Raw genomic sequence first — 24,728 nt, 5'->3', positions numbered from 1 at the left:
TTCGTGAACCTTTTTGGGGAATTTTGACAACCTTCGGCTAGATTGGTTTAGTGGCTCATGATTTTTGGGAAAGAAATAAAAATAATGGAAAAGGGAATTTTTATTGAAGAAAATATGGAGAGAACAAAAGACAGAGTTTTTGGGAGAGGGAGTGTTTACAGAAAAAAAGAGATGTCAAATATGTGCCACTCCGTCCCCTATTTATAGTACTAGAAAACCTAGTCTATTTCTAATGAAATTCTAAAAGATAAATACAATAAATAAAAATAATTAAAGATAAATAAATATAAATGAAAATAAATCCTAAAATTTAAATCTAAATAAAAATCCTTAATAATTACCCTAATATAATTGAAATTAAAATAGAGTCTTGTGCTATAAAATCTCTTCTTTTGCATTTCAGTCCTTCGGTCTTCCATGTTTGCATTTTTGGTACCACTTCTCTCCTTCTTTGCATGTTGGCCCATTATATCTTCAAATTGGCACTTTTTACCCTTAAATTTCCTCCTGCCTCCAATTTAGTCACTAAAAGATAAAAGACCATAAAAAGCCCAAATTAGTAGCATTATACTCAAAATAAATATATAATTAGCACATAAAAATATGACGTTCTAGAGTATTATCAATAATTCAAACTGGATTCCAATTAGGGAATTAACAAAAAACCATTTTATTTGCAAAGTATGTTATACAACTATGTGAGTGTTTTTGTCTTTTTATATTTTTATAAATCAATAAAAATTTATCTATAATTAGATTTCAACTACAGAAACCATGCATATAAAATCAATAAACTAGGCAGAGAGTGAGTATCTTGAAAGCTAGGCATGTGTTGGACCATAATAACATTGTTTCTGAGGTCACAAAACAATTACAATCACGAATTCTTTTTTAGGTTAAAAATCCTAGTTCAAATTTGAAAAAAATCATATCAAATATCCTTCTTCTTCAGAATTTATTTTTATCATTACTTTTATTTTATATATTATCTTTATGTTGTTTGGAAGAAGAAAAAACTTGATGATGAATGAAGATTTGAATCAAATTGCAGAATTTATTTCTTCCATAGCCACCAAATAAACAAGTGTATTCAACATTACAATTCATTACATCATATATAGCACAAGAGCTAGTTTAGAAACAAATCATGATAGCAGGACAAATAGTATCTAACAAGCACAAGGACTTTGAACATCACAATTATCAGTTTTGCCTCTAATATGGATTTTATGGTTCAAAAGTTGTAACAAAGAGATCATCTGAAAGGGAATTCTCAAGGATTTTTGGTTACAAAGGAACTCTTCACACACTTATTTCATTGTTGGTCAAGACTTCGGTTGCAGATTTAAGCAAGTGAATGCTAGTGTAGCAACGTGAACAAGATTTTGTGCAACTAGTTGGCTTGTTGGAAGTGGTAAACGGTTGTCTAACACATCAATCAGCTTCATATTTAACAAATAAGTTGGTGATGACAATCATGGTAACACTTCTTCATGATGCTTTCCCATTAATGTTTCCAATGCCACCATTCCAAAATTATAGACATCGCATTTTTTGGTGACAATCATTGTATAGGCAAGTTCTGCAAATGGCAAACCAAATAAAAAGAAGATCAATTATATATTCAATTAATTCTATAAATTCAAAAGAAAATATCAGTAAATGAAGTAAAGAAAATCACCTGGAGCTAAATAACCACATGTGCCCACAATAATGGTCTGATATCACCTGGAGCTAAATAACCACATGTGCCCACAATAATGGTCTGATTGGATAAGTGCAGTTCCAACATTTTAGCAGTTACAAAGTCAGCTACAAAGGCCTCAAAGCTCGAGTTTAAAAGAACATTGTTACTTGATATGTCTATGTAACACCCCAAACCCGGCCTAGACGTTATGGCCAAATCTGGTGATGTCACATGATAGGGTGTTTGAAAAATTGTGTTGTCGCGATAAAACCATTTCTGTTTGTTTACTATTCTTTACCTCTTATTAGTTCCAAAAACCTTTTACTTATTTAATCAGTGGATTCAAAATGTAACTTGTTGAGGAAGCTTTAAAAAAAAACAGTTTAAGTAATCGTACGTTTTAGAGAAACGATTTGTTCTTTTGAAAATCGAGATTTCCTACGACTAGCAGTTACTAATCCATGAAGTAAGGAAAATAAAAACCAAAACAAATCCAAAAGTTCAAAAGTCCAAATTACAACAAAAAACTTAACCAAATAAAAAAAAGCTAATACTCATAGATTAAAACCATGAAAGTCAAAAATCGTGATCACTGCCGAGTCCTTCGCCGCTCTGATCCGTCCAGGTTTGGGGATTACCTGTGCACATTAAGCAGAGGGGGGTGAGTTTACGTAAACTTAGTGTGTAATCCTACAGAAAACAAACAACAGTAAACATAGTGCACAATTAAAAGCAGTCTGGGCCTAAGCCCCTTTCAGTATCAATAGCAATTTGACCTTAGCCTAATTTAGTATCAGTATCAGTAATGCACAAGGGCCTTAGCCTATCACAGTATCTGTGACAGCCCTAAATTGACCCTAGTCGAAAAGTGGTTTCGGGACCACGAAACTGAGTCTTATAAATAATTAATTGTTATATTCTATGTTTATGATGTTAGTAAATGCATGTATGAAAGTTTCATGCATTAATTTGATCATTTCTATGTGAATTTATAAAAATGGACTTATATGAAATATTGTAGAAATGTGATAGGTTAATCTATGAGGACCTATTAAAGCATGTAGTGAAAATAATGGTTTTGCATGTCAAATTAGCCAAATTGGAGCATGATGGCCGGCCATGCTATGGGTGGAAACATGTCTCCAACATGTTAGGCTAGTGATGTATGTAGGAAACAATAAAATAAGAAAGCTAGTATTAAAGAAATGGAAAAAGAAAATGATGATAACAAAAAAATAATATGTGTGGATGCCCCCCTTTTTGCCGTGACAAAAACAAAGAAAGAAAGAAAAAAAAAAGTGGTTGTTCATCATTTGGTTGTCTTGGCCGAATAGAAGAAATGGAAGAAGGGGGAAGAACTTGATAAAAATCGGCTATGGTGGTTGCTAGACTAAGGTATGTTTGATGATATTCCATGAGATGCATGCATGTTTTAGTTGTTAGTTTAAGTGCTACCTAGCCCATGGTTTAGATTTCTTTTGCTATTTGATGGAGATGAAATTCGGCCATGGATGTTGTCTTTCTTGGTTGGTGTTTTGATGTTGTTGTAATGAAGCATGAAGAGGAGTGAGTTCGAATGTTTAATAAAAGGAGATTTTTAGGTCATTGAGTTCTTGTTGTTGTGTGTGTATGTGCATGAGTATTCGGCCATGCTATAGAATTCATGTTGCAAAATGATAAATGCTTGGTACATTCGGCTATAATGGGCATTAAGAGGGTGAAGTTTGAATTAGTTAAATGTTCATATAGGTTGTCTTGATGAAAAGAGAAAGAGAAGAATTAGATATCATATTTGGTGCTAGTATGGTATATAAGGGTGTTGAACTTAAATAAGTAATATTCGGCTAGTATGATAAGTATGAAATATTAAGTAGATGAGATAATTGATGGTGAAGTGGCTAATAGGGACTTTTAATGAAATCTATGCTAAGGCCGAATGTATCAAATGCTAAATGTGCTTATGTATATTCGCCACCTAATTAAGCACATAGGTGGTGTTGAATTTAATCTTGCACATTCGGCCATATGGGTGTACACACTTGTGATACTATCCTTGATTAGGATAGTTGGCAATAGGGTGATAGCCTAAGGTTGTGAACCAAATAGTTCAAAAGCATGGGGTAGAAGGATAATAATTTGTCATGTGTATCCTATGAAATGAAATTTTAATGTGTGATACAAATATTTTACAAAGTGGTTGAATGGGTTAATTTAATTGTTTAAGCTCAAGATCCTAAAGGAGAGGCGTCCAACAAGGGGAAATCGAAGGTCATCGAGTAGCCGACTTGGGATTATTTACCCAACACAAGGTAAGTCATTAAGCATATATCTGGTATTGATTTAAATGATCATATTATCTATGCAACTGTGTTTAATGAGATGATATGTAAATGAAAATGTATGTGTATGGAATGATGACATTGTTGAATGTATAAAGGTAGTAAAATGCGTAGAGTGTTTGGTCTCGGCACTAAGTGTGCGGGCAATAAATGGGCACGGTGACAAGATTGGCACTAAGTGTGCAAGCTTGAAAAGTATGGCACTAAGTGTGCGAATTTAAATTATATGGCACTATGTGTGCGAGCTTAAATCACATGGCACTAAGTGTGCGTGATCGATTATTAAGCACTACGTGTGCGAATTTAATATATATGTTCGATCGGTTACTCACATGGAGGGTGTGACCTTATCGAGTTGATCATGGACAGCGGAAAGAGTAAGTACCTTGAGCTCATGGCGAATAGGCGCTATGTTCATGCTCGGGGTTGAGCTTGGTAAGCTTTAAATCTATGTGATGATTAAACTTGCAGTCACGTAAATAAGGTATCATGGGATAGATGAAAGTTCGTTTGTTTGCATGATTGTGGTGAAAATGAGTTGATATATGGAAATTGCCTCAAATATCTTATTGAATAGAATAAGAAATGTGAATGTATGACTTGGTATGAGATTGAACTAAAAGGTCTAAGGAACTATGGTATAGTTCGATATGGATGGAACACTTAACCTCGTTTCATTGTTTCACTTTGTGATAAATTTTGCTAATGGATAATTGTGGAGTGCTTATGACTTCTTGAGTTATAAACTCACTCGGTGTTTTCTTGTCACCCATTTTAGGTCTCTTGGACTCGTCTCTTTTTGTGTGCTCGGAACCATCAACGAAGTCATCACACCGGCTAGCAATCTTTTGGTATTGTCTTCTTAGTCGATCTAGGAGAACATTTGGCATGTATAGGCTCTTTTGTTTTGTTGAACTTTGGGTTGTAAACTTTAAGCCGTGCGAAAATGGCATAAACATTAAGTCAATTCGGCCTTGTGGTACTTAGTTATAAGTCTTAGAGAATTCGGTTCTGGTTGAGAAATAGTTGAGGTTTGATTGATCATTAGGCCATACGCCATGGCTGATTACTTTCGGTGCTAAATTCATGATATGGTAAAAATGTAGTAGGGAGATGCTCGGTGATGATTAGCCTTTGGCATGGCTAGTCATGGTCACAAATTGTGATATGCATGATGAAGTACTAGTCAGATAAAGGAGGAATCATGAAATAGGCATAATTTGTTTTAGTAATGATCTTGACAAAGAAGGTGGACGTGAGTTTTAAAAATCACTAAAAATAGTAGAGGTGGAATTAAATGGTGAATAAATTATGTAATTGAACCTTGATGAATCTATTTTCATATGGAAGAAACGAAACGGTCACATGAGTCGGATTTTAAGAGATATTCAAGTTTCCGCGAAACAGGCTAGAACGGTTTCGGATCCCTGTTCAATTTGAAAATTCACTATAAATTAACCGAGAGAATTAGAAGTTATGCTCTATATGTACAGATTTCTTTGTGAGTCTAGTTTCTTTAGAAACAAATGGTATAAGTGTTGGAGCCCTGTAATGCACAAAGGTCAAGTGTAGTGAACCACAAAGCAGGGGAGACTTTAACTAATAAACTTTACTAATTGGCTCAACCAAAAATTCTAGAAAAAAATGTGTAGATGGAATTATGAGTCTAGTTTCAGGAAAAATTTACGGAACTGGTTTTCAAGTTCTGAAACTCGAGATATGATTTTTAAGGTGACAATGACGCAGCTTAGCTAGCCCGCCAGAGCAGAAAAAAAAAAGGAGAAAGATAAAGGGGGAAATAAGTGAAGTAAGCCCGGTAACACCTCGTGTTCAACTCTGGTAACGGTCACGGGTTCGGGGTGTTACATTTTATTGGTATCAGAGCTATGGTTTAGTCGGTTCTAGGACTACCATAGCGCGTATGAGTCTAGCTATACATGCCAAAATGTTAGTGCTTAATAATGTGATGACTTCTGACGGTTAAAATTTTTGTTTAGCAAATGGAACCCGGGTTAGAGAGACCCTTAGCGGATGATGTTGAAAGTGTAGCGGCTGCTCCTGCGCAAGGGACACCGCCTGTTGAACCTCAGTCATCTGCGAATAATCAAGATGAAGGGGCGAAACAAGCCTTCTTCACCATGATGAATGAATGTGTCGCGCAATATGCCCGAACCAATCTGGCTGTCCAACCATTCCCGAATATAAATAATCCACCCCAAGAGCCCGTAATACCATCAGTTGCTGATCCTGTGAGGCTGAGTAAACCACCTGTGGACTTGATTAGGAAGCGCGGGGTCGAAGAGTTCAAGGCCATAGTTACTGATGATGCCGAAAGGGCCAAGTTCTGGCTTGATAACACCATTCGGGTGTTTGATGAACTGTCATGCACACCCGATGAATGTCTAAAGTGTGCTATATCCTTGTTGCGAGACTCAGCCTACTATTAGTAGAGGACCTTGATTTCCATAGTCCCAAAGGAACAAGTTACTTGGGATTTCTTTCAAACGGAATTTCGAAAGAAATATATGAGTCAACGGTTCATCGATCAAAAGCGTAAGGAATTCTTGGAGCTCAAGCAAGGCCGTATGACAGTATCTGAATACAAACATGAGTTCGTAAGTCTTAGTCGGTATGCTCGGGAGTGTGTGGCTGATGAGGTTGCTATGTGCAAAAGATTTGAAGAAGGATTGAATGAAGATTTAAAGCTACTGGTGGGTATTTTGGAGATAAAAGAATTTGTAACACTAGTTGAACTAGCCTGCAAGGCGGAAGAACTTGGAAGGGAGAAGAAGAGGCTGAATTTGAAGCTAGAGACTGTCGTAAAAGATTGATGGGTAAAGCTCCATTTTTGGCTGTAAAGAAATTCAGGGAGGACACAAATAAGTCAAGGACGACTGCGGGGATTTTCGTTAGAGCACGACCATCGATGGACTCACGAGCTACTTCAGTTGCTAGTGTGGGCAATAATCGTCAAGAAAAGCCTGAATGCCCCCAATGTGGAAGACGACACATAGGTGAATGTTGGGGTAAGTCTGCTAACAGAGCCTGTTACGGATGCGGTTCGAAAGACCACTTCATTAGAGATTGCACGGAGCTAGATGAGAAGAATAAGATGCAAGGTGCGAGACCTAGTGGAACAACGGCTAGAGGTAGACCCCCGAGAATTTCAGGAGGTAGGGGTGGTAATCGAGAGGGCCTCGATCGGGTTGTTCGATCCGAGACCCGTGCTCCTGCTAGAGCATATGCCATCCGCGCACGAGAGGAGGCATCCTCCCCTGACGTTATCACTGGTACTTTCACTCTCTTTGATACTAGCGTGATTGCATTGATTGACCCTGGCTCTACTCATTCATATGTATGTGAAACCTTAGCATCCAGTAAGACTCTACCTGTTGAGTCTACTGAGTTCGTAATTCGAGTGTCAAACCCTTTGGGTCAATACGTACTTGTTGATAAAGTGTGTAAGAGATGTCCCCTAATAATTCGAGAATCTTATTTTCCGGCCGATCTGATGCTTTTGCCGTTTGACGAATTTGATGTTATTCTTGGTATGGATTGGTGACAGTACATGAGGCAAGGTGAATGAACAAAAAAAAACCATTGATTTGAGGAGTGCAAATAATGAGATAGTCCGAGTTGAGTCTACCGATTTAAAGGGAGCGCCAGTGATAATATCTTCAATGACCGCCCAGAGATATGTGAAAAAGGGGTGTAAAACATACCTTGCGTATGTGTTTGATAGCAAAGAGACGGAAAGGAAACTTGAATCGCATCAGTGGTTTGTGAATATTCGGATGTTTTTCCCGAGGAGTTACCGAGATTGCCACCGGTTCGAGAAGTGGAATTCGCATCGGTTGTACACGGTACTACGCCAATCTCAATAGCCCGTATCGTATGGCATTAACGAATTAAAGGAATTGAAGGTTCAATTGCAAGAATTGACGGATAGAGGTTTCGCTCGATCGAGCTTTTCTCCATGGGCGCACCGGTGTTGTTTGTGAAGAAGAAGGATGGAACCATGAGATTGTGCATCGACTATCGTCCGCTTGAATAAAGTGACGATAAAGAATAAATATCCGTTGCCACGTATTGACGATTTGTTTGATCAATTAAAGGGAGCCTCAGTGTTTTCAAAGATAGATTTGAGATCGGGTTACTATCAGTTGAGGGTTCGAGACTCGGACATACCCAAAACTACTTTTAGAACGAGGTACGGTCACTACGAATTCTTAGTGATGCCATTTGGGCTCACTAATGCACCTGCAGTATTTATGGATTTAATGAATCGAGTTTTCAGCCATACTTGGATCGGTTTGTGGTCGTGTTTATTGATGACATTTTGGTCTATTCGAGAGATGAAACTGAACATGCTGAACACCTGAGATTAGTGCTGCAAATTTTACGAGATAAGCAGTTATACGCAAAATTCAGTAAATGTGAATTTTGGTTGAGAGAGGTTAGCTTTTTGGGGCACGTGGTGTCCGTATCAGGTGTCAGAGTGGACCCGAACAAAATTTTGTCCATAGTCGATTGGAACCCTCCAAGGAATGTTACTGAAGTTAGGAGCTTTTTGGGGCTTGCCGGATACTATCGGCGGTTTGTAAAGGGTTTTTCGATGATAGCTGCACCGTTGACAAAACTACTTCAAAAAGATGTTAAGTTCGAGTGGTCGGAACGCTGTAAAGAAAGTTTCGATCGACTACAAAAAAAAACCTGTTTAACCGAGGCCCCAGTGCTAGTACAACTGTGAGTCCCAGAAAGAGTTTGTCATTCTGATGGACGCATCCTTGCTTGGGCTAGGTTGTGTATTGATGCAAGAAGGTCGAGTTGTGGCTTACGCGTCGAGACAATTAAAGCCGCATGAGAGAAACTATCCGACCCATGACCTTGAATTAGTAGCCATAGTGTTCGCCTTGAAAATATGGCGACATTACTTGTTTGGAGAAAGGTGTCATATTTATTCGGACCACAAGAGTCTTAAATATTTGATGACTTAAAGAGATCTAAATCTGCGACAAAGACGTTGGCTTGAGTTGTTGAAAGACTATGAACTTGTCATTGATTATCACCCGGGAAAGGCCAACGTGGTGGCCGATGCTTTAAGTCGTAAAGCACTGTTTGCTTTGAGAGCGATGGATGCTCACCTATCCGTTTCACCCTATGAGGTGCTAGTAGTTGAATTAGAGGCCAAACCATTATTGATTCATCAAATACTTGAATCCCAGAAGATCGACGCTGAATTGGTCGCTAAACGAGCTGAATGTGTTTCGAATGAGGAATCGGAATTTCAGATTGACGACAATGATTGCTTGACGTTCAAAGGTCGATTATGTATTCCAAGAAATTCGGAACTTGTTTCGATGATTTTGGACGAGGCTCACAGTAGTCGAATGTCAGTCCACCCGGGTAGTACTAAAATGTACAATGACCTGAAACGCCAATTTTGGTGGCCCGGTATGAAACGAGACATTTCAGAATTTGTTTCAAAGTGTTTGATATGTCAACAAGTGAAAGCGGAACATCAAGTGTCATCGGGATTACTTCAGCCAATCATGATACCCTAATGGAAATGGGATCGAGTAACAATGGACTTTGTATCTGGGTTACCATTGACTCAGAATAAGAAAGACTCGGTCTGGGTCATTGTCGATAGACTGACCAAGTCTGCTCATTTTATCCCTGTCCGTACGGATTTTTCGCTCGATAAATTGGCAGAATTATACGTCTCCCAAATTGTTCGATTGCATGGGGTACCTATTTCTATCGTGTCGGATAGAGACCCAAGATTTACATCGCGGTTTTGGAAGAAATTACAAGAAGCATTGGGTACTAAGATGCATTTTAGCACCGCATTTCATCCCCAGACTGATGGCCAATCTGAACGAATAATTCAGATACTCGAGGATATGTTGAGATGTTGCGTCTTAGAGTTTTGTAGTTCTTGGGAAAAATATTTGCCTTTGATTGAATTTGCTTATAACAATAGCTTTCAGTCAAGCATTAAGATGGCACCTTACGAGGCTTTATACGGTCGTAAATGCCGTACCCTATTATTTTGGACTGAACTTAGTGAAAGTAAAATCTTTGGGGTTGATTTGATTAAGGATGCTGAGCAGAAAGTTCGAGTAATTCGTGAAAGTTTGAAAGCGGCTTCGGATCGCCAGAAGTCGTATGCGGATTTAAAGAGAAAAGACATTGAATATCAGGTTAGGGATAAGGTATTTCTCAAAGTCTCACCCTTGAGAAGGTGCTTAGATTTGGCCGTAAGGGCAAATTGAGTCCGAGGTTTATCGGTCCATACAAAGTATCCGAACGAGTTGGGCCAGTCGCATACCGGTTAATTTTACCCCCTGAGCTTGAAAGGATTCACAACGTTTTCCATGTCTCGCTGCTTCGACGATATAGGTCCGATCCATCGCACGTAATCACTCCATTTGAGATCGAGATTTAGCCTAATTTGAGTTATGAAGAAGAACCGGTTCGCATATTGATGCGTGAAGTAAAAGAGTTGCGGAATAAGAAAATCCCATTAGTTAAGGTGTTGTGGCATAAACACGGAATTTAAGAAGCCACTTGGGAACTTGAGGACTCTATGAAAGAGCGATACCCAAACCTATTTACCGATAAGATTTTCGGGGACGAAAATTTCTTAAGTGGGGGAGAGTTGTGACAGCCCTAAATTGACCCTAGTCGAAAAGTGGTTTCGGGACCACGAAACCGAGTCTTATAAATAATTAATTGTTATATTCTATGTTTATGATGTTAGTAAATGCATGTATGAAAGTTTCATGCATTAATTTGATCATTTCTATGTGAATTTACTAAAATGGACTTATATGAAACATTGTAGAAATGTTATAGGTTAATCTATGAGGACCTATTAAAGCATGTAGTGAAAATAATGGTTTTGCATGTCAAATTAGCCAAATTGGAGCATGATGGCCGGCCATGCTATGGGTGGAAACATGTCTCCAACATGTTAGGCTAGTGATGTATGTAGGAAACAATAAAATAAGAAAGCTAGTATTAAAGAAATGGAAAAAGAAAATGATGATAACAAAAAAATAATATGTGTGGATGCCCCCCTTTTTGCCGTGACAAAAACAAAGAAAGAAAGAAAAAAAAAGTGGTTGTTCATCCTTTGGTTGTCTTGGCCAAATAGAAGAAATGGAAGAAGGGGGAAGAACTTGATAAAAATCGGCTATGGTGGTTGCTAGACTAAGGTATGTTTGATGATATTCCATGAGATGCATGCATGTTTTAGTTGTTAGTTTAAGTTCTACCTAGCCCATGGTTTAGATTTCTTTTGCTATTTGATGGAGTTGAAATTCGGCCATGGATGTTGTCTTTCTTGGTTGGTGTTTTGATGTTGTTGTAATGAAGCATGAAGAGGAGTGACTTCGAATGTTTAATAAAAGGAGATTTTTAGGTCATTGAGTTCTTGTTGTTGTGTGTGTATGTGCATGAGTATTCAGCCATGCTATAGAATTCATGTTGCAAAATGATAAATGCTTGGTACATTCGGCTATAATGGGCATTAAGAGGGTGAAGTTTGAATTAGTTAAATGTTCATATAGGTTGTCTTGATGAAAAGAGAAAGAGAAGAATTATATATCATATTTGGTACTAGTATGGTATATAAGGGTGTTGAACTTAAATAAGTAATATTCGGCTAGTATGATAAGTATGAAATATTAAGTAGATGAGATAATTGATGGTGAAGTGGCTAATAGGGACTTTTAATGAAATCTATGCTAAGGCGAATGTATCAAATGCTAAATGTGCTTATGTATATTCGCCACCTAATTAAGCACATAGGTGGTGTTGAATTTAATCTTGCACATTCGGCCATATGGGTGTATCGCACTTGTGATACTATCCTTGATTAGGATAGTTGGCAATAGGGTGATAGCCTAAGGTTGTGAACCAAATAGTTCAAAAGCATGGGGTAGAAGGATAAGAATTTGTCATGTGTATCCTATGAAATGAAATTTTAATGTGTGATACAAATATTTTACAAAGTGGTTGAATGGGTTAATTTAATTGTTTAAGCTCAAGATCCTAAAGGAGAGCGTCCAACAAGGGAAATCGAAGGTCATCGAGTAGCCGACTTGGGATTATTTACCCAACACAAGGTAAGTCATTAAGCATATATCCGGTATTGATTTAAATGATCATATTATCTATGCAACTGTGTTTAATGAGATGATATGTAAATGAAAATGTATGTGTATGGAATGATGACATTGTTGAATGTATAAAGGTAGTAAAATGCGAGAGTGTTTGGTCTCGGCACTAAGTGTACGGGCAATAAATGGGCACGGTGACAAGATTGGCACTAAGTGTGCAAGCTTGAAAAGTATGGCACTAAGTGTGCGAATTTAAATTATATGGCACTATGTGTGCGAGCTTAAATCACATGGCACTAAGTGTGCGTGATCGATTATTAAGCACTACGTGTGCGAATTTAATATATATGTTCGATCGGTTACTCACATGGAGGTGTGACCTTATCGAGTTGATCATGGACAGCGGAAAGAGTAAGTACCTTGAGCTCATGGCGAATAGGCGCTATGTTCATGCTCGGGGTTGAGCTTGGTAAGCTTTAAATCTATGTGATGATTAAACTTGCAGTCACGTAAATAAGGTATCATGGGATAGATGAAAGTTCGTTTGTTTGCATGATTGTGGTGAAAATGAGTTGATATATGGAAATTGCCTCAAATATCTTATTGAATAGAATAAGAAATGTGAATGTATGACTTGGTATGAGATTGAACCAAAAGGTCTAAGGAACTATGGTATAGTTCGATATGGATGGAACACTTAACCTCGTTTCATTGTTTCACTTTGTGATAAATTTTGCTAATGGATAATTGTGGAGTGCTTATGACTTACTGAGTTATAAACTCACTCGGTGTTTTCTTGTCACCCATTTTAGGTCTCTTGGACTCGTCTCTTTTTGTGTGCTCGGAACCATCAACGAAGTCATCACACCGGCTAGCAATCTTTTGGTATTGTCTTCTTAGTCGATCTAGGAGAACATTTGGCATGTATAGGCTCTTTTGTTTTGTTGAACTTTGGGTTGTAAACTTTAAGCCGTGCGAAAATGGCATAAACATTAAGTCAATTCGGCCTTGTGGTACTTAGTTATAAGTCTTAGAGAATTCGGTTCTGGTTGAGAAATAGTTGAGGTTTGATTGATCATTAGGCCATACGCCATGGCTGATTACTTTCGGTGCTAAATTCATGATATGGTAAAAATGTAGTAGGGAGATGCTCGGTGATGATTAGCCTTTGGCATGGCTAGTCATGGTCACAAATTGTGATATGCATGATGAAGTACTAGTCAGATAAAGGAGGAATCATGAAATAGGCATAATTTGTTTTAGTAACAGATGCTGACAGCAGCAGTGACGTGAGTTTTAAAAATCACTAAAAATAGTAGAGGTGGAATTAAATGGTGAATAAATTATGTAATTGAACCTTGATGAATCTATTTTCATATGGAAGAAACGAAACGGTCACATGAGTCGGATTTTAAGAGATATTCAAGTTTTCGCGAAACAGGGCCAGAACGGTTTCTGGATCCCCTGTTCCGACTTTGAAAATTCACTATAAATTAACCAGAGAGAATTAGAAGTTATGCTCTATATGTACAGATTTCTTTGTGAGTCTAGTTTCTTTAGAAACAAATGGAATAAGTGTTTAAGCCCTGTACAGGAAGGTATCCAAGTCGTAATGCACAAAGGTCAGTGTAGTTGAACCCTGAAACAGGGGAGAACTTAACTAATAAACTGTACTAATTGGATTGACCAAAAATTCTAGAAAAAAATGTGTAGATGGAATTATGAGTCTAGTTTCAGGAAAAATTTACGGAACTGGTTTTCGAGTTCTGGAACTCGAGATATAATTTTTAAGGTGACAGTTATGCAGTTAGCTAGCCTGCCTGGAACAGAAAAAAAAAAGGAGAAAGATAAAGGGGGAAATAAGTGAAGTAAGCCCGGTAACACCTCGTGTTCAACTCTGGTAACGGTCACGGGTTCGGGGTGTTACAGTATCAGTAATAGATATACAGTATACAAAATCAAAGTCCTACCCAACCAGCCTCTACACACCATCTCCGTCCATCCCTACACTCTATGTGGGGTTCAAAACATCCACCCATCCCTACACTCCAAATAGCACTGAATGCGGCACATAAGTAGTAGTTTGTAGATGAGCTGCCAGATATTACGCTTACAAGCCTTTCAGTACACTTCCTCTAAATATCCATATCCCAACCCGATGCAATGCAACATATAGTAAATAACATGCTTATATGCAACTAATAGTAATCATACATAAATATATCAGTAAACAGGCATACATTATACATTCAGTTCACACATCTAGGGGTCAAAGTAGTGCTTCCCGACCCTACAGTAGGTTCACAGTCATCTTGGGCGACCCGTACAACCTTAAAACACATTTCAGTAAAATGGGCTCACATGCCCATGTGGCCTGCCCCAATTTGGCCTTGGCCATGTGATCCATTTTTAATGCAACCCATGCTAGCTAAATATTCTTATATGTTTTTCCTCCTCCTCCTCTCCATTCCACATTCTTAATAAAAATATATTTTTACTATTTACTTTTATGTTTATTCAAAGCTGTCTACTTGAGTCATTGTTACTAAATTATTTATATATTGAGCTACCGAATTCCAAATTAAGATCCACTTGATGTTTTTGAAACTAGAATAAAATATCTTTCTACCATAAAATTTTCAGAATTTATAGCTTATCAAATAAGTACAGTAAAATCTTCAAATTTATCCTTATTCTGCTATTTGACAGCTTCAACCTTTCCTTACTAAAAATTATTTATCTCTTAGTACGGAATTTGGATGATGTTTCCATTTATTTATCTTTAAAACAAACTCATTAAGGATTTAAAAATATAAATTTAAGCCCCTAATTATTTTTTTACAATTTTTGATGATTTTCCAAAATCAAAACAGGGGAACCTGAAATTAGTCTGACCTTATCTCACAAAATTTATTATATCTCATAATTTACAATTCCATTGCTTACATGTTTCTTCCATGAAAAACTAGACTCAATAAAATTTAATTTTATATTCTATTCAACCTCTAACTCAATTTCCACTATTTTTGATGATTTTTCAAAATTAGACTACCGTTGCTGTCTAAAACTATTTTAGTGCAAAATGGTGATTTCCAAGTTTATAACACCCTTATTTCCTTTCTCTACAATTTTTCGCATCATTTTCTCTTATTTCTATTATTTCTTGACAGCAAGCAATTTCGGCTTTTCTCTGAATCCCGTTTTCTGCGTTTCAGGTACACATCTATTACTGATTTGCTTTAAAAACACCTCTGAGCATTCCAAGACCTAAATATCGCCATACCAAAGCCCGATTTAGTGATACTAATGAAACTAAAATGAAGTTACCACGAGTTATATAACCTTTAGTCGTCAGAAATCTTACCCTCAATCGAGAACAGGAACTCCGCACGCTTAAGACATCGATGGATGATCAGCAACCCCTTGATTAACTCCTAAACACCAAGCGTAAAACCCCTCCTTAACCACTTCGCCAGAAACGTTAAGACTTAACAGAGATGAAAACTTACCGAACGTGCACCCAACGTTACACAGAAAAGACATTTGAAAAAAAGAATGATCAGTAAATAAAAGAAAACGAAAGGAAACGAAAAGAAAAGGTGAAGAAAGAGCAAAAATTCGGCAACAGGGAGAAAAGAAAAGAAAATGCCAATTTTTTTTTACAAGAATGAGAAACCCGAAATTTGGAAGAAAAACAAATAATATCAAGATAATTTGATAACCCACTAAAATCCCTTAATCCACTCCCCACACTTCCCACTACACATCCACTACTCGACATTTTAGTTCAGTTCAAACTCCTAAATAACTCCCTTGCATGCACAGGGTTCGAACTCAAGACCACCAGCATATTTACACTCCAATTAACCACTAGACTTGCAGGTCCATTCTGTTATATTTTTGCCAACAATTAAACTCAAGCCTACTAGACTCAATAAACTTTAATTTTGTATTTTATTCAACCTCTAACTCAATTTTCACTATTTTTGATGATTTTTCAAAATTAGACTACTGCTGCTGTCCAAAACTATTTTAGTGCAAAATGGTGATTTCCAAGTTTATAACACCCTTATTTCCTTTCTTTACAATTTTTCGCATCATTTTCTCTTATTTCTATTATTTCTTGATAGTAAGCAATTTCGACTTTTCTCCGAATCTCATTTTCTGCGTTTTGGGTACACATCTATTACTGATTTGCTAACACCTCTGAGTGTTCCAAGACGTAAATATCGCCATACCAAAGCCCAATTTAGTGATACTAACGAAACTAAAATAAAGTTACCACGAGTTATATAACCTTTAGTCGTTAAAAATCTTACCCTCGATGAGAACAGGAACTCCACACACTTAAGACATCGATGGACGATCAGCAACTGATTAACTCCTAAACACCAAGCGTAAAACCCCTCTTTAACCACTTTGCCAGAAACGTTAAGACTTAACAGAGATGAAAACTTACCGAATGTGCACCCAACGTTACACAGAAGAGACATTTGAAAAATAGAACGATCAGTAAATAAAAGAAAACGAAAGGAAATGAGAAGATAAGGTAAAGAAAGAGCAAAAATTCTACATGTAACATCCCAAACCCGGCCCAGACGTTATGACCAGATCCGACATGCCACATCGAAGCGTTCAAAACATTTTATATTGTTGATCCAGAAAAACTTACTTAGTGTTTTAAAAGATAATTTCATTATAGGTTAAAGTGAATGTTTAACGCCCCAAATTTCGGGAATTCTGTGAATGTTGGCAAAATTTCATGCTTTAATTTTGTCATTTGTGAGTGAAATTATGAAATAGGACCTATGTGAAAATGTTTGAAAATGCTATAGGCTAAATTGAAGTGGCCAAATAAATAGGAGTGCAAAATAGGAGGATTTGCATGACAAACCTCCCATTTTACATGAAGTGGCCAGCCATCATGTTGTTGTAGACAAAATGTACACTTGATATCCATAATTTATGGTACAAATTGATACAAATTGATAATAGGTTAGGTAAATGTTCCATGATAATAGGTTAGCTAAATGTTCCATGATAATGGGTTAGGTACATGTTTCATGATAATGGGTTAGGTAAATGTTTCATGATAAGAATTTCATGTCTTTTGTATTAAAGAATTAAATGGATGAAATATGAAGTTTATTAAAAGAAAAAGGGGTGAAAAGAACAAAGTTTTGTCCATCTTTGTTCATCATAGCTGAAAGTTAGAGAAGAGAAAGGAAATGAGAAAGCTCTTGAGTATTCGGTCATTAGGAGGAGGAAAATTGAAGGTAAGTTCTTGGTACCTTATATTGGAACCCACCCATTTGTTTGAAAAGTCAAAAAGGGTGGGCACCGAAAGTAGAAAGTAATATTGGTTGGCAAGTTGGGTTAAAAGTTGGCATGGGATAATTGCAATTTTGGTCCCTAATTGTATAGGGACATTGCAAGTTGATCCTTGAACCTCAACTATAAATAGGCCTAACCATTTCTTACTTTCTTCATCCCATAATTGCCATTCTCTACTTAAGGCATTATTCTCTCTCTCTATTTGTAAATTTCACTTGTAATTTTTGGAGTGAAATATATTTGGTAGTGCCCGAGGACGTAGGCAAAATTTGCTGAACCTCGTTAAAATTCTGGTGTTCTTTATTATTTATTTTGCATATTTTGTGAATGTGATTGTAGTGATTTATTGTGCTATTAAATTACGATAGAGGGATATTCTGGCTAGGAAAGACTTGGTATTTAAGTGATCTTCGTGATCTACCTCTCTTTCCTGGGAATTGAACTTAGTGTGATTTTTCAGTACAATAATTTTACTCTTTCACACGCTTCCGCACAACACCTTACTTCTATTTTGAGGTTCATGAGTTCTTCTTGATTCTACCTTAACTCTTGAAGCATATTTTGGTTTTTAGTTGTGTTGTGAGCATTTAGTCATGAATTAAAATGAAGGAAATCGTTGTTGTTTCATGTTCTTTTGATGAAAAATGGAAGATAGGTGAAGTTGAGCTAAACAAATGAGCATGCATGTGCCTTAGATGTTAAAGGGAAAAATCAGCTAACATGTTGTGCTTTAAAATGATGAAATGGAGATTATACTTAAGTAAAATCATAGATATGTGATGATTGATTGGTGATATACATGTTTAAATAACAAGCATGCAAGTTAGGTGTGAAAGAGTGATTTGGTAATAAATCTGCTTGGGACAGCAGCAGTAATGTGACTTTGGAAAATCACCATAAATTGTGGGAGATGAATTAGAAGCTGAATAAATTATGTAATTAAAGCTTATTGAGTCTAGTTTCTAATGAAATAAACAAGAACATATTTTGAATTCTGTACAATGAGAAATTTGATTCGTAATGAAGAGTGGTTAGATTAGTCAAACAGTGAAACATGGGAAACTTTGAGAAAAATCTGGTATTGATTGGCTAAACCAAAAATTCTAAAAATTTTATGGATAGAAGATATGTGAGTCTATTTTCAGGGAAAATTAACGGAACCTAATTTGGAGTTTCGTAGCTCCAGTTATAAATAATTTAGTGACAGTTGCTCAGGAAGATAGCTTGCAGTGAAATTATGATTGTGTGGTTAACATTGACAAAAATTTGTTAATGAGTTGCTTATTGATTTCTTATAAGCTTACTATGATCTGTAGGTGTGGTTGGCCGAATATTGTAAGGGGTTAATACGTAGTTTGTATTTGAATAGTTAGATTAACGTGTTAGTAATCCAATTGTAGGCGGTTCGTGTGTGGATCTCGTCGAGATATCATCGCAAAAGCAGTGTGTAACTAACACCATCTTTCTTAGTCTAGATCGGAAAAAGCCGAAAAGCCGAAATGTCGAAAACCGGTATTTTGTAGATTTGCGAGTGTACAAATGCTCGTAAGGTAAATCGATTAATGTTTTTGGTAAGCTGCAATGTTTGGACCGCAAAGTGCATGATTTACGTGCCTCGATATTTTTGGGCTTAATGGGCCAAAATTGGAATGATGGGCCAACGGCCCAATTCGTAAGAACCCTCGATGCGTGATTCTATTAGTACGTGAAAAGTAGGAATATGCATGAAAAACCCTAAAATAGATAAATTACTGAAATACCTTTAAAAGTGGAAAATTTACGCTTTACCCTAGTAGATAAATTACCAAATACCTCTAGGGTTAAATTGACCTAAATGCATGTTTGACTGTTGTTATTTACTGCATGCCATGTTGTTATTATCTGATGCATGAGATTGGGATATTGACGGAGGAAGTACTGAAAGTGGCTTGTCCACGTACTGGAGGCTTTGCCTCAATTTACTGTTAACTGAGCAGCAAGGCTGCAACTATGGAGTGTTGGGCTGGGGTGGGTTGAGTATTCCCCACATGGAGTGTAGGGCTGGTACGGGTGGAGTGTAGTGGTTGGTGGGTTGAGTAGTCTCCCAAATGGGCTTGCATATGTTGTTGATGTTGCATGTATTTTGAAATGGGCCTATGGGCCATATCATTATCTGAATAAGGGCTAAGGCCCGGTTTATTGTAATCTGAAAAGGGCTCGGCCAGATACCACTCATTACTGAATGGGCTTAGGCCCAATAGGCTTGAGTGACTTGGGCTTTGAATGGGTTTTCCTTACACTGAGTTTCCCCAAACTCACCCTTTTATTTTAAATCACGCAGAAATCCCCAACCATAGTGGGCTTGGAGTGTGAGGAATTCGGAGTGGCCACCCATTTTGAAAGTTTGATTTTCTTACGGTGAACTGGACATCATTTATTTACGTTTGAAGTTTTGGGTTTTTATATGTAATAAGGCCGCTTAATTATTTTTAATGGTTTTAATATGTATTACTAAGATAGGTATTACTTATTTTAACTGTTGAAATTGGATAGCTTTAGGGCGCGTTTTCAAAAACAACAATTGATTTCAAAATAACACGACAAAAAGCAAAGCTTCCACAATGAAAGTATTTTCCAAAATTAATCACTTTTCCTAAAAATGACTTAATCAAATCGGTTTCCTAGAAATATCCATGATGTTAAAGTGTGGCAATAGAGGTATGCATGTCTAGGATTGGATCCGAAGGGAGCTTGGTACTTAAGCAGTCCGATGGACTCACCACTTCTTTTCCGGTTTCCTACCTGGTGCACAGCTTCCATTCACTTTAACCTATAATGAAATTATCTTTTAAAACACTAAGTAAGTTTTTCTGGATCAACAATATAAAATGTTTTGAACGCTTCGATGTGGCATGTCGGATCCGACCATAACGTCTGGTCGGGTTCGGGTGCTTCTGAGAATGGAAGTCATGCACCGTAGGAAAGCGGAAAAGAGGTGGTGAGTCCATCTGATCGCTTATGCCAAGCTCCTTCGGATCCAATCCTAGACATGCATACCGCCATTGCCACACCTTAACGTCATGGATATTTCTAGGAAACCGATTTGATTAAGTCATTTTTAGGAAAAGTGATTAATTTTGGAAAATACTTTCATTGCGGAAGCTTTGCTTGTTGTCGTGTTATTTTGAAATCAATTGTTGTTGTTGAAAACGCACCTTAAACTTATCCAATTTCAACAGTTAAAATAAGTAATACCTATCTTAGTAATACATATTAAAACCATCAAAAATAATTAAGCGGCCTTATTACATTTAAAAATCCAAAACTTCAAACGTAAATAAAAGGATGTCCAGTTCACCGTAAGAAAATCAAACTTTCGAACGGTGGCCACTCAATTCCCTCACGACTCCAAGCCCACTATGGTTGGGGATTACTGCGTGGATGAAAATAAAAGGTGAGTTTGGGGAAACTCAAGTGTAAATTAACCCAACCATAGCCTATATCAGCTCAAACCATAGAAATAGAATAAGTTGGCCTTAGCCCAGAACAGAATTCAGAATAAAGCCCGTAGGCCCATAACAAAATAGAACATATATTACATGTTTATGCAGAAACCCAACCCAGATTCATCCATAACACCCCCGTACCAGCCTTACACCATGTGGGGAGACTACTTGACCCACCCAACCGCTACACACCACGTAAATCGTGGCGAGGTTGCGGATATTGTGACGAAGTCACCAGATCTGATATTGTGGCGAGCCACCGTATCAGATATATGTGGCAGAGCCACCAGATCAGATAATTGTGGCATAGCCACCAGGACAGATATATGTGGCAGAGCCACCAGATTAGATAAATTGTGGCATAGCCACCAGGACGCTTCCTCCATAGTATAACCCAAGTCCCCATGCAACAGATATATAATCATGGCATACATCATACAGAATCAGATCGTCATGCTTTTCAGTCAAAAGTAACCCTAGGGGTATAATGGTAATTTTACATACATAGGGATATTTAAGTAATTTAACTATTCTTAAGGTTTTCATAATAACATAGTCATTTACGTACGATCAGAAACACTTACCGCGTTTTCTTAACAATTTGGGCCCGTTGGCCCATTATCCCGTTTTTAGCCCATTAAGCCCAAAATATCGAAATGCATGTAATCGCACTCTGCGATCTTATCACTTTAATTTACCATATACATCAAACTATTAATCTCATGAGCATTCACACACTCGCAAGATCTCAAAATACCAACTTTTCAAGATTTCGCTTTTCGCATGCCGATCTAGTCTATAAGAGGGTGTTAGTTACACACCAGTATGCGATTTATATGTCGACGAGATCCACACACGAACCGCCTACAATTGGATTACTAACACGTTAATATAACTATTCAAATACAAACTACGATTAACCCCTTACAATATTCGCCAACCACACCTACAGATCAGAGTAAGCTTATAAGAAATCAATAAGCAACTCATTAACAAATTTTTGTCAGTGTTTACCACATAATCATAATTTCACTGCAAGCTGTCTTCATGAGCAACAGTCACTAAATCATTTATAATTGGAGCTACGAAACTCTAAATTAAGTGCCGTTAATTTTTCCTGAAAATAGACTCATATATCTTCTATCCATAAAATTTTCAGAATTTTTGGTTTAGCCAATCAATACCAGATTTTTCTCAAAGTTTCCCATGTTTCACTCTTTGACTAATCTGACCACTCTTCATTACGAATCCAATTTCTCATTGTACAGAATTAAAAATATGTTCTTGTTTATTTCATTTGAAACTAGACTCAATAAGCTTTAATTATATAATTTATTCATCTTCTAATTCATCTCCCACAATTTATGGTGATTTTCCAAAGTCACGTTACTGCTGCTGTCCCAAGCAGATTTATTACCAAATCACTCTTTCACACATACCTTGCATGCATGTTATTTAAACATGTATATCACCAATCAATCATCACATATCTATGATTTTATTTAAGTATAATCTCCATTTCATCATTTTAAAGCACAACATGTTAGCCGATTTTTCCCTTTAGCATCTAAGGCACATGCATGCTCATTTGTTTGGCTCAACTTCACCTATCTTCCATTTTTCATCAAAAGAACATGAAACAACAACCATTTCCTTCATTTTAATTCATGACTAAATGCTCACAACACAACTAAAAACCAAAATATGCTTCAAGAGTTAAGGTAGAATCAAGAAGAACTCATGAACCTCAAAATAGAAGCAAGGTGCCAAGAACTTACCTTCAATTTTCCTCCTCCTAATGACCGAATACTCAAGAGCTTTCTCCTATCTTTTCTCTTCTCTAACTTTCGTCTATGATGAACAAAGATGGACAAAACTTTGTTCTTTTCATCCTTTTGTTATTTTATTACCCAACATTTTATGACACAAAATAACCTATATTATTTGTGCCATACTTATGCCATAATGTCAATAAAAAAAAGCCCATAATGCTTATCATGCCCATCATGGAACATTTACCTAATCCATTATCAATTTTTTTTATCAATTTGTACTGTAAATTATGGATATCAAGTACACATATTGTCTTCAACAACATGATGGCCGGCCACTTCTTGTAAAATGGGAGGTTTGACATACAAATCCTTCTATTTTGCACTACTATTTATTTGGCCACTACAAATTAGCCTATAGCATTTTCAAACATTTTCACATAGGTCCTATTTCATAATTTCACTCACAAATGACAAAATCAAAGAATGAAATTTTGCCAACATTCACAGAATTCCCGAAAATTGGAGCGTTACACTACAACAGGGGTAAAAGAAAAGTACATGCCAATTTATTTTGCAAGAAGGAGAAACCCGAAATTTGGAAGAAAAACAAATAATATCAAAATAATTTGATAACCCACTAAAATTCCTTAATCCACTCCCCACTACACAACCACTACTCGACATTTAGTTCAGTTCAAACTCTTAAATAACTCCCTTACATGCACAAGGATTCGAACTCAAGACCACCAACATATTTACACTCCACTTAACCACCAGACTTGCAGGCTCATTCTGTTATATTTTTGCCAAAAATTAAACTTAAGCCTACTAAGCAGGGTTAGGGCTTTATTTAGAAAATTTTCAAAATTTGCCAAAGGCATGGCTTGAACTTTGGACCTCCCACACACACTTAGACACTTAACCACTAAAGCAAATAAATATTTTATGTTAAATTTATCAAAAACCGAAATTAAAATTTTGGGGCGTTATAGTCTCGATGAACTATTGCAGGGTTGTAATCATAGTGTAAGTAAGACAAAGCATGTGCTACGCCTTTGATGATCTTCACTCTTTTTGTCCAATCCATTTCCACAGTTTCCACTTCATCGCTTAAGTTGCAGAACAAACTCCCCTTTTTCCATGTATTCGTAGATCAAAAACATAGACCGTTGGTGTAGACAAAACCCATGAAGCTTCATTATGTTTCGATGTCGTATTTCTGTTAGAAACTTGATCTCATTCCTGAAACTATTGTTAAAAGTTGGATTCACGGCTTCTAAATGATGAAGTTTCTTCAAAGCAACTACTTTACCGCAAGGGAGTTTTGCTTTGTAAAAACTTCCTTAACCACCAACTCCGATACAGTATCGGAAGTCGAAATCCTCCGTTGCTGCAACAATATCTTCGTATGCTATCTTTCCATCATAGTTCCATATGGAACACAAATAAACATTTTTCGTTGCTTGTACACTGACACGGTTATTCTTGAGCTTAAACCGTGAAAATAGAAAACATTCCAAAATGGAGAATGTGGATAAGATGGCAATAGGGAAGAATATTTTGATACAGTAAGGAATTTTACTACTGTTGGCTTTGTTGGTTACTAGAGGACTCATATAGGGTGATAAACCGCTATTGCCTTCAAATGGATTGGGAGAAATCTTGTTACAACCATTTCCAGCATCGACAATGTAGATACCACTGGCAGACAAGATAGGGACAGGACCTAAGAGTTCGTTGAAGCTATGGTTTAGATATGATAGATCAAAAAGCTTGCCAATTTCTTTTGGGATAGGACCTTTTAATAGATTTGAATCAAGTTCTAAGGTATCCAAATTGGATAAATTGGCAATACAAGATGGGATTGAACCCCTCAATTTGTTTTGGGAGAGGTACAATGAAGTTAAATTTTCTAAATTACAAATTTCTTGGGGAATATGACCTTTTAATAGATTAGAACCAAGGCTTAAGTACCGCAT

The 24,728-nt window shown here is 36.8% G+C and overlaps 1 pseudogene; it reads right to left on the bottom strand.

The window, feature by feature from the left end:
* Positions 1–1,475: 1,475 nt before the first annotated feature.
* On the bottom strand, positions 1,476–24,728 carry LOC108459271 (MDIS1-interacting receptor like kinase 2-like; annotated as a pseudogene).

Source organism: Gossypium arboreum, chromosome 9, assembly GCF_025698485.1.
Source record: "Gossypium arboreum isolate Shixiya-1 chromosome 9, ASM2569848v2, whole genome shotgun sequence".
Classification (NCBI taxonomy): Eukaryota; Viridiplantae; Streptophyta; class Magnoliopsida; order Malvales; family Malvaceae; genus Gossypium; species Gossypium arboreum.
The sequence above is the reverse complement of the archived record's forward strand: the minus strand, read 5'-3'. Positions and strand labels throughout refer to the sequence as shown.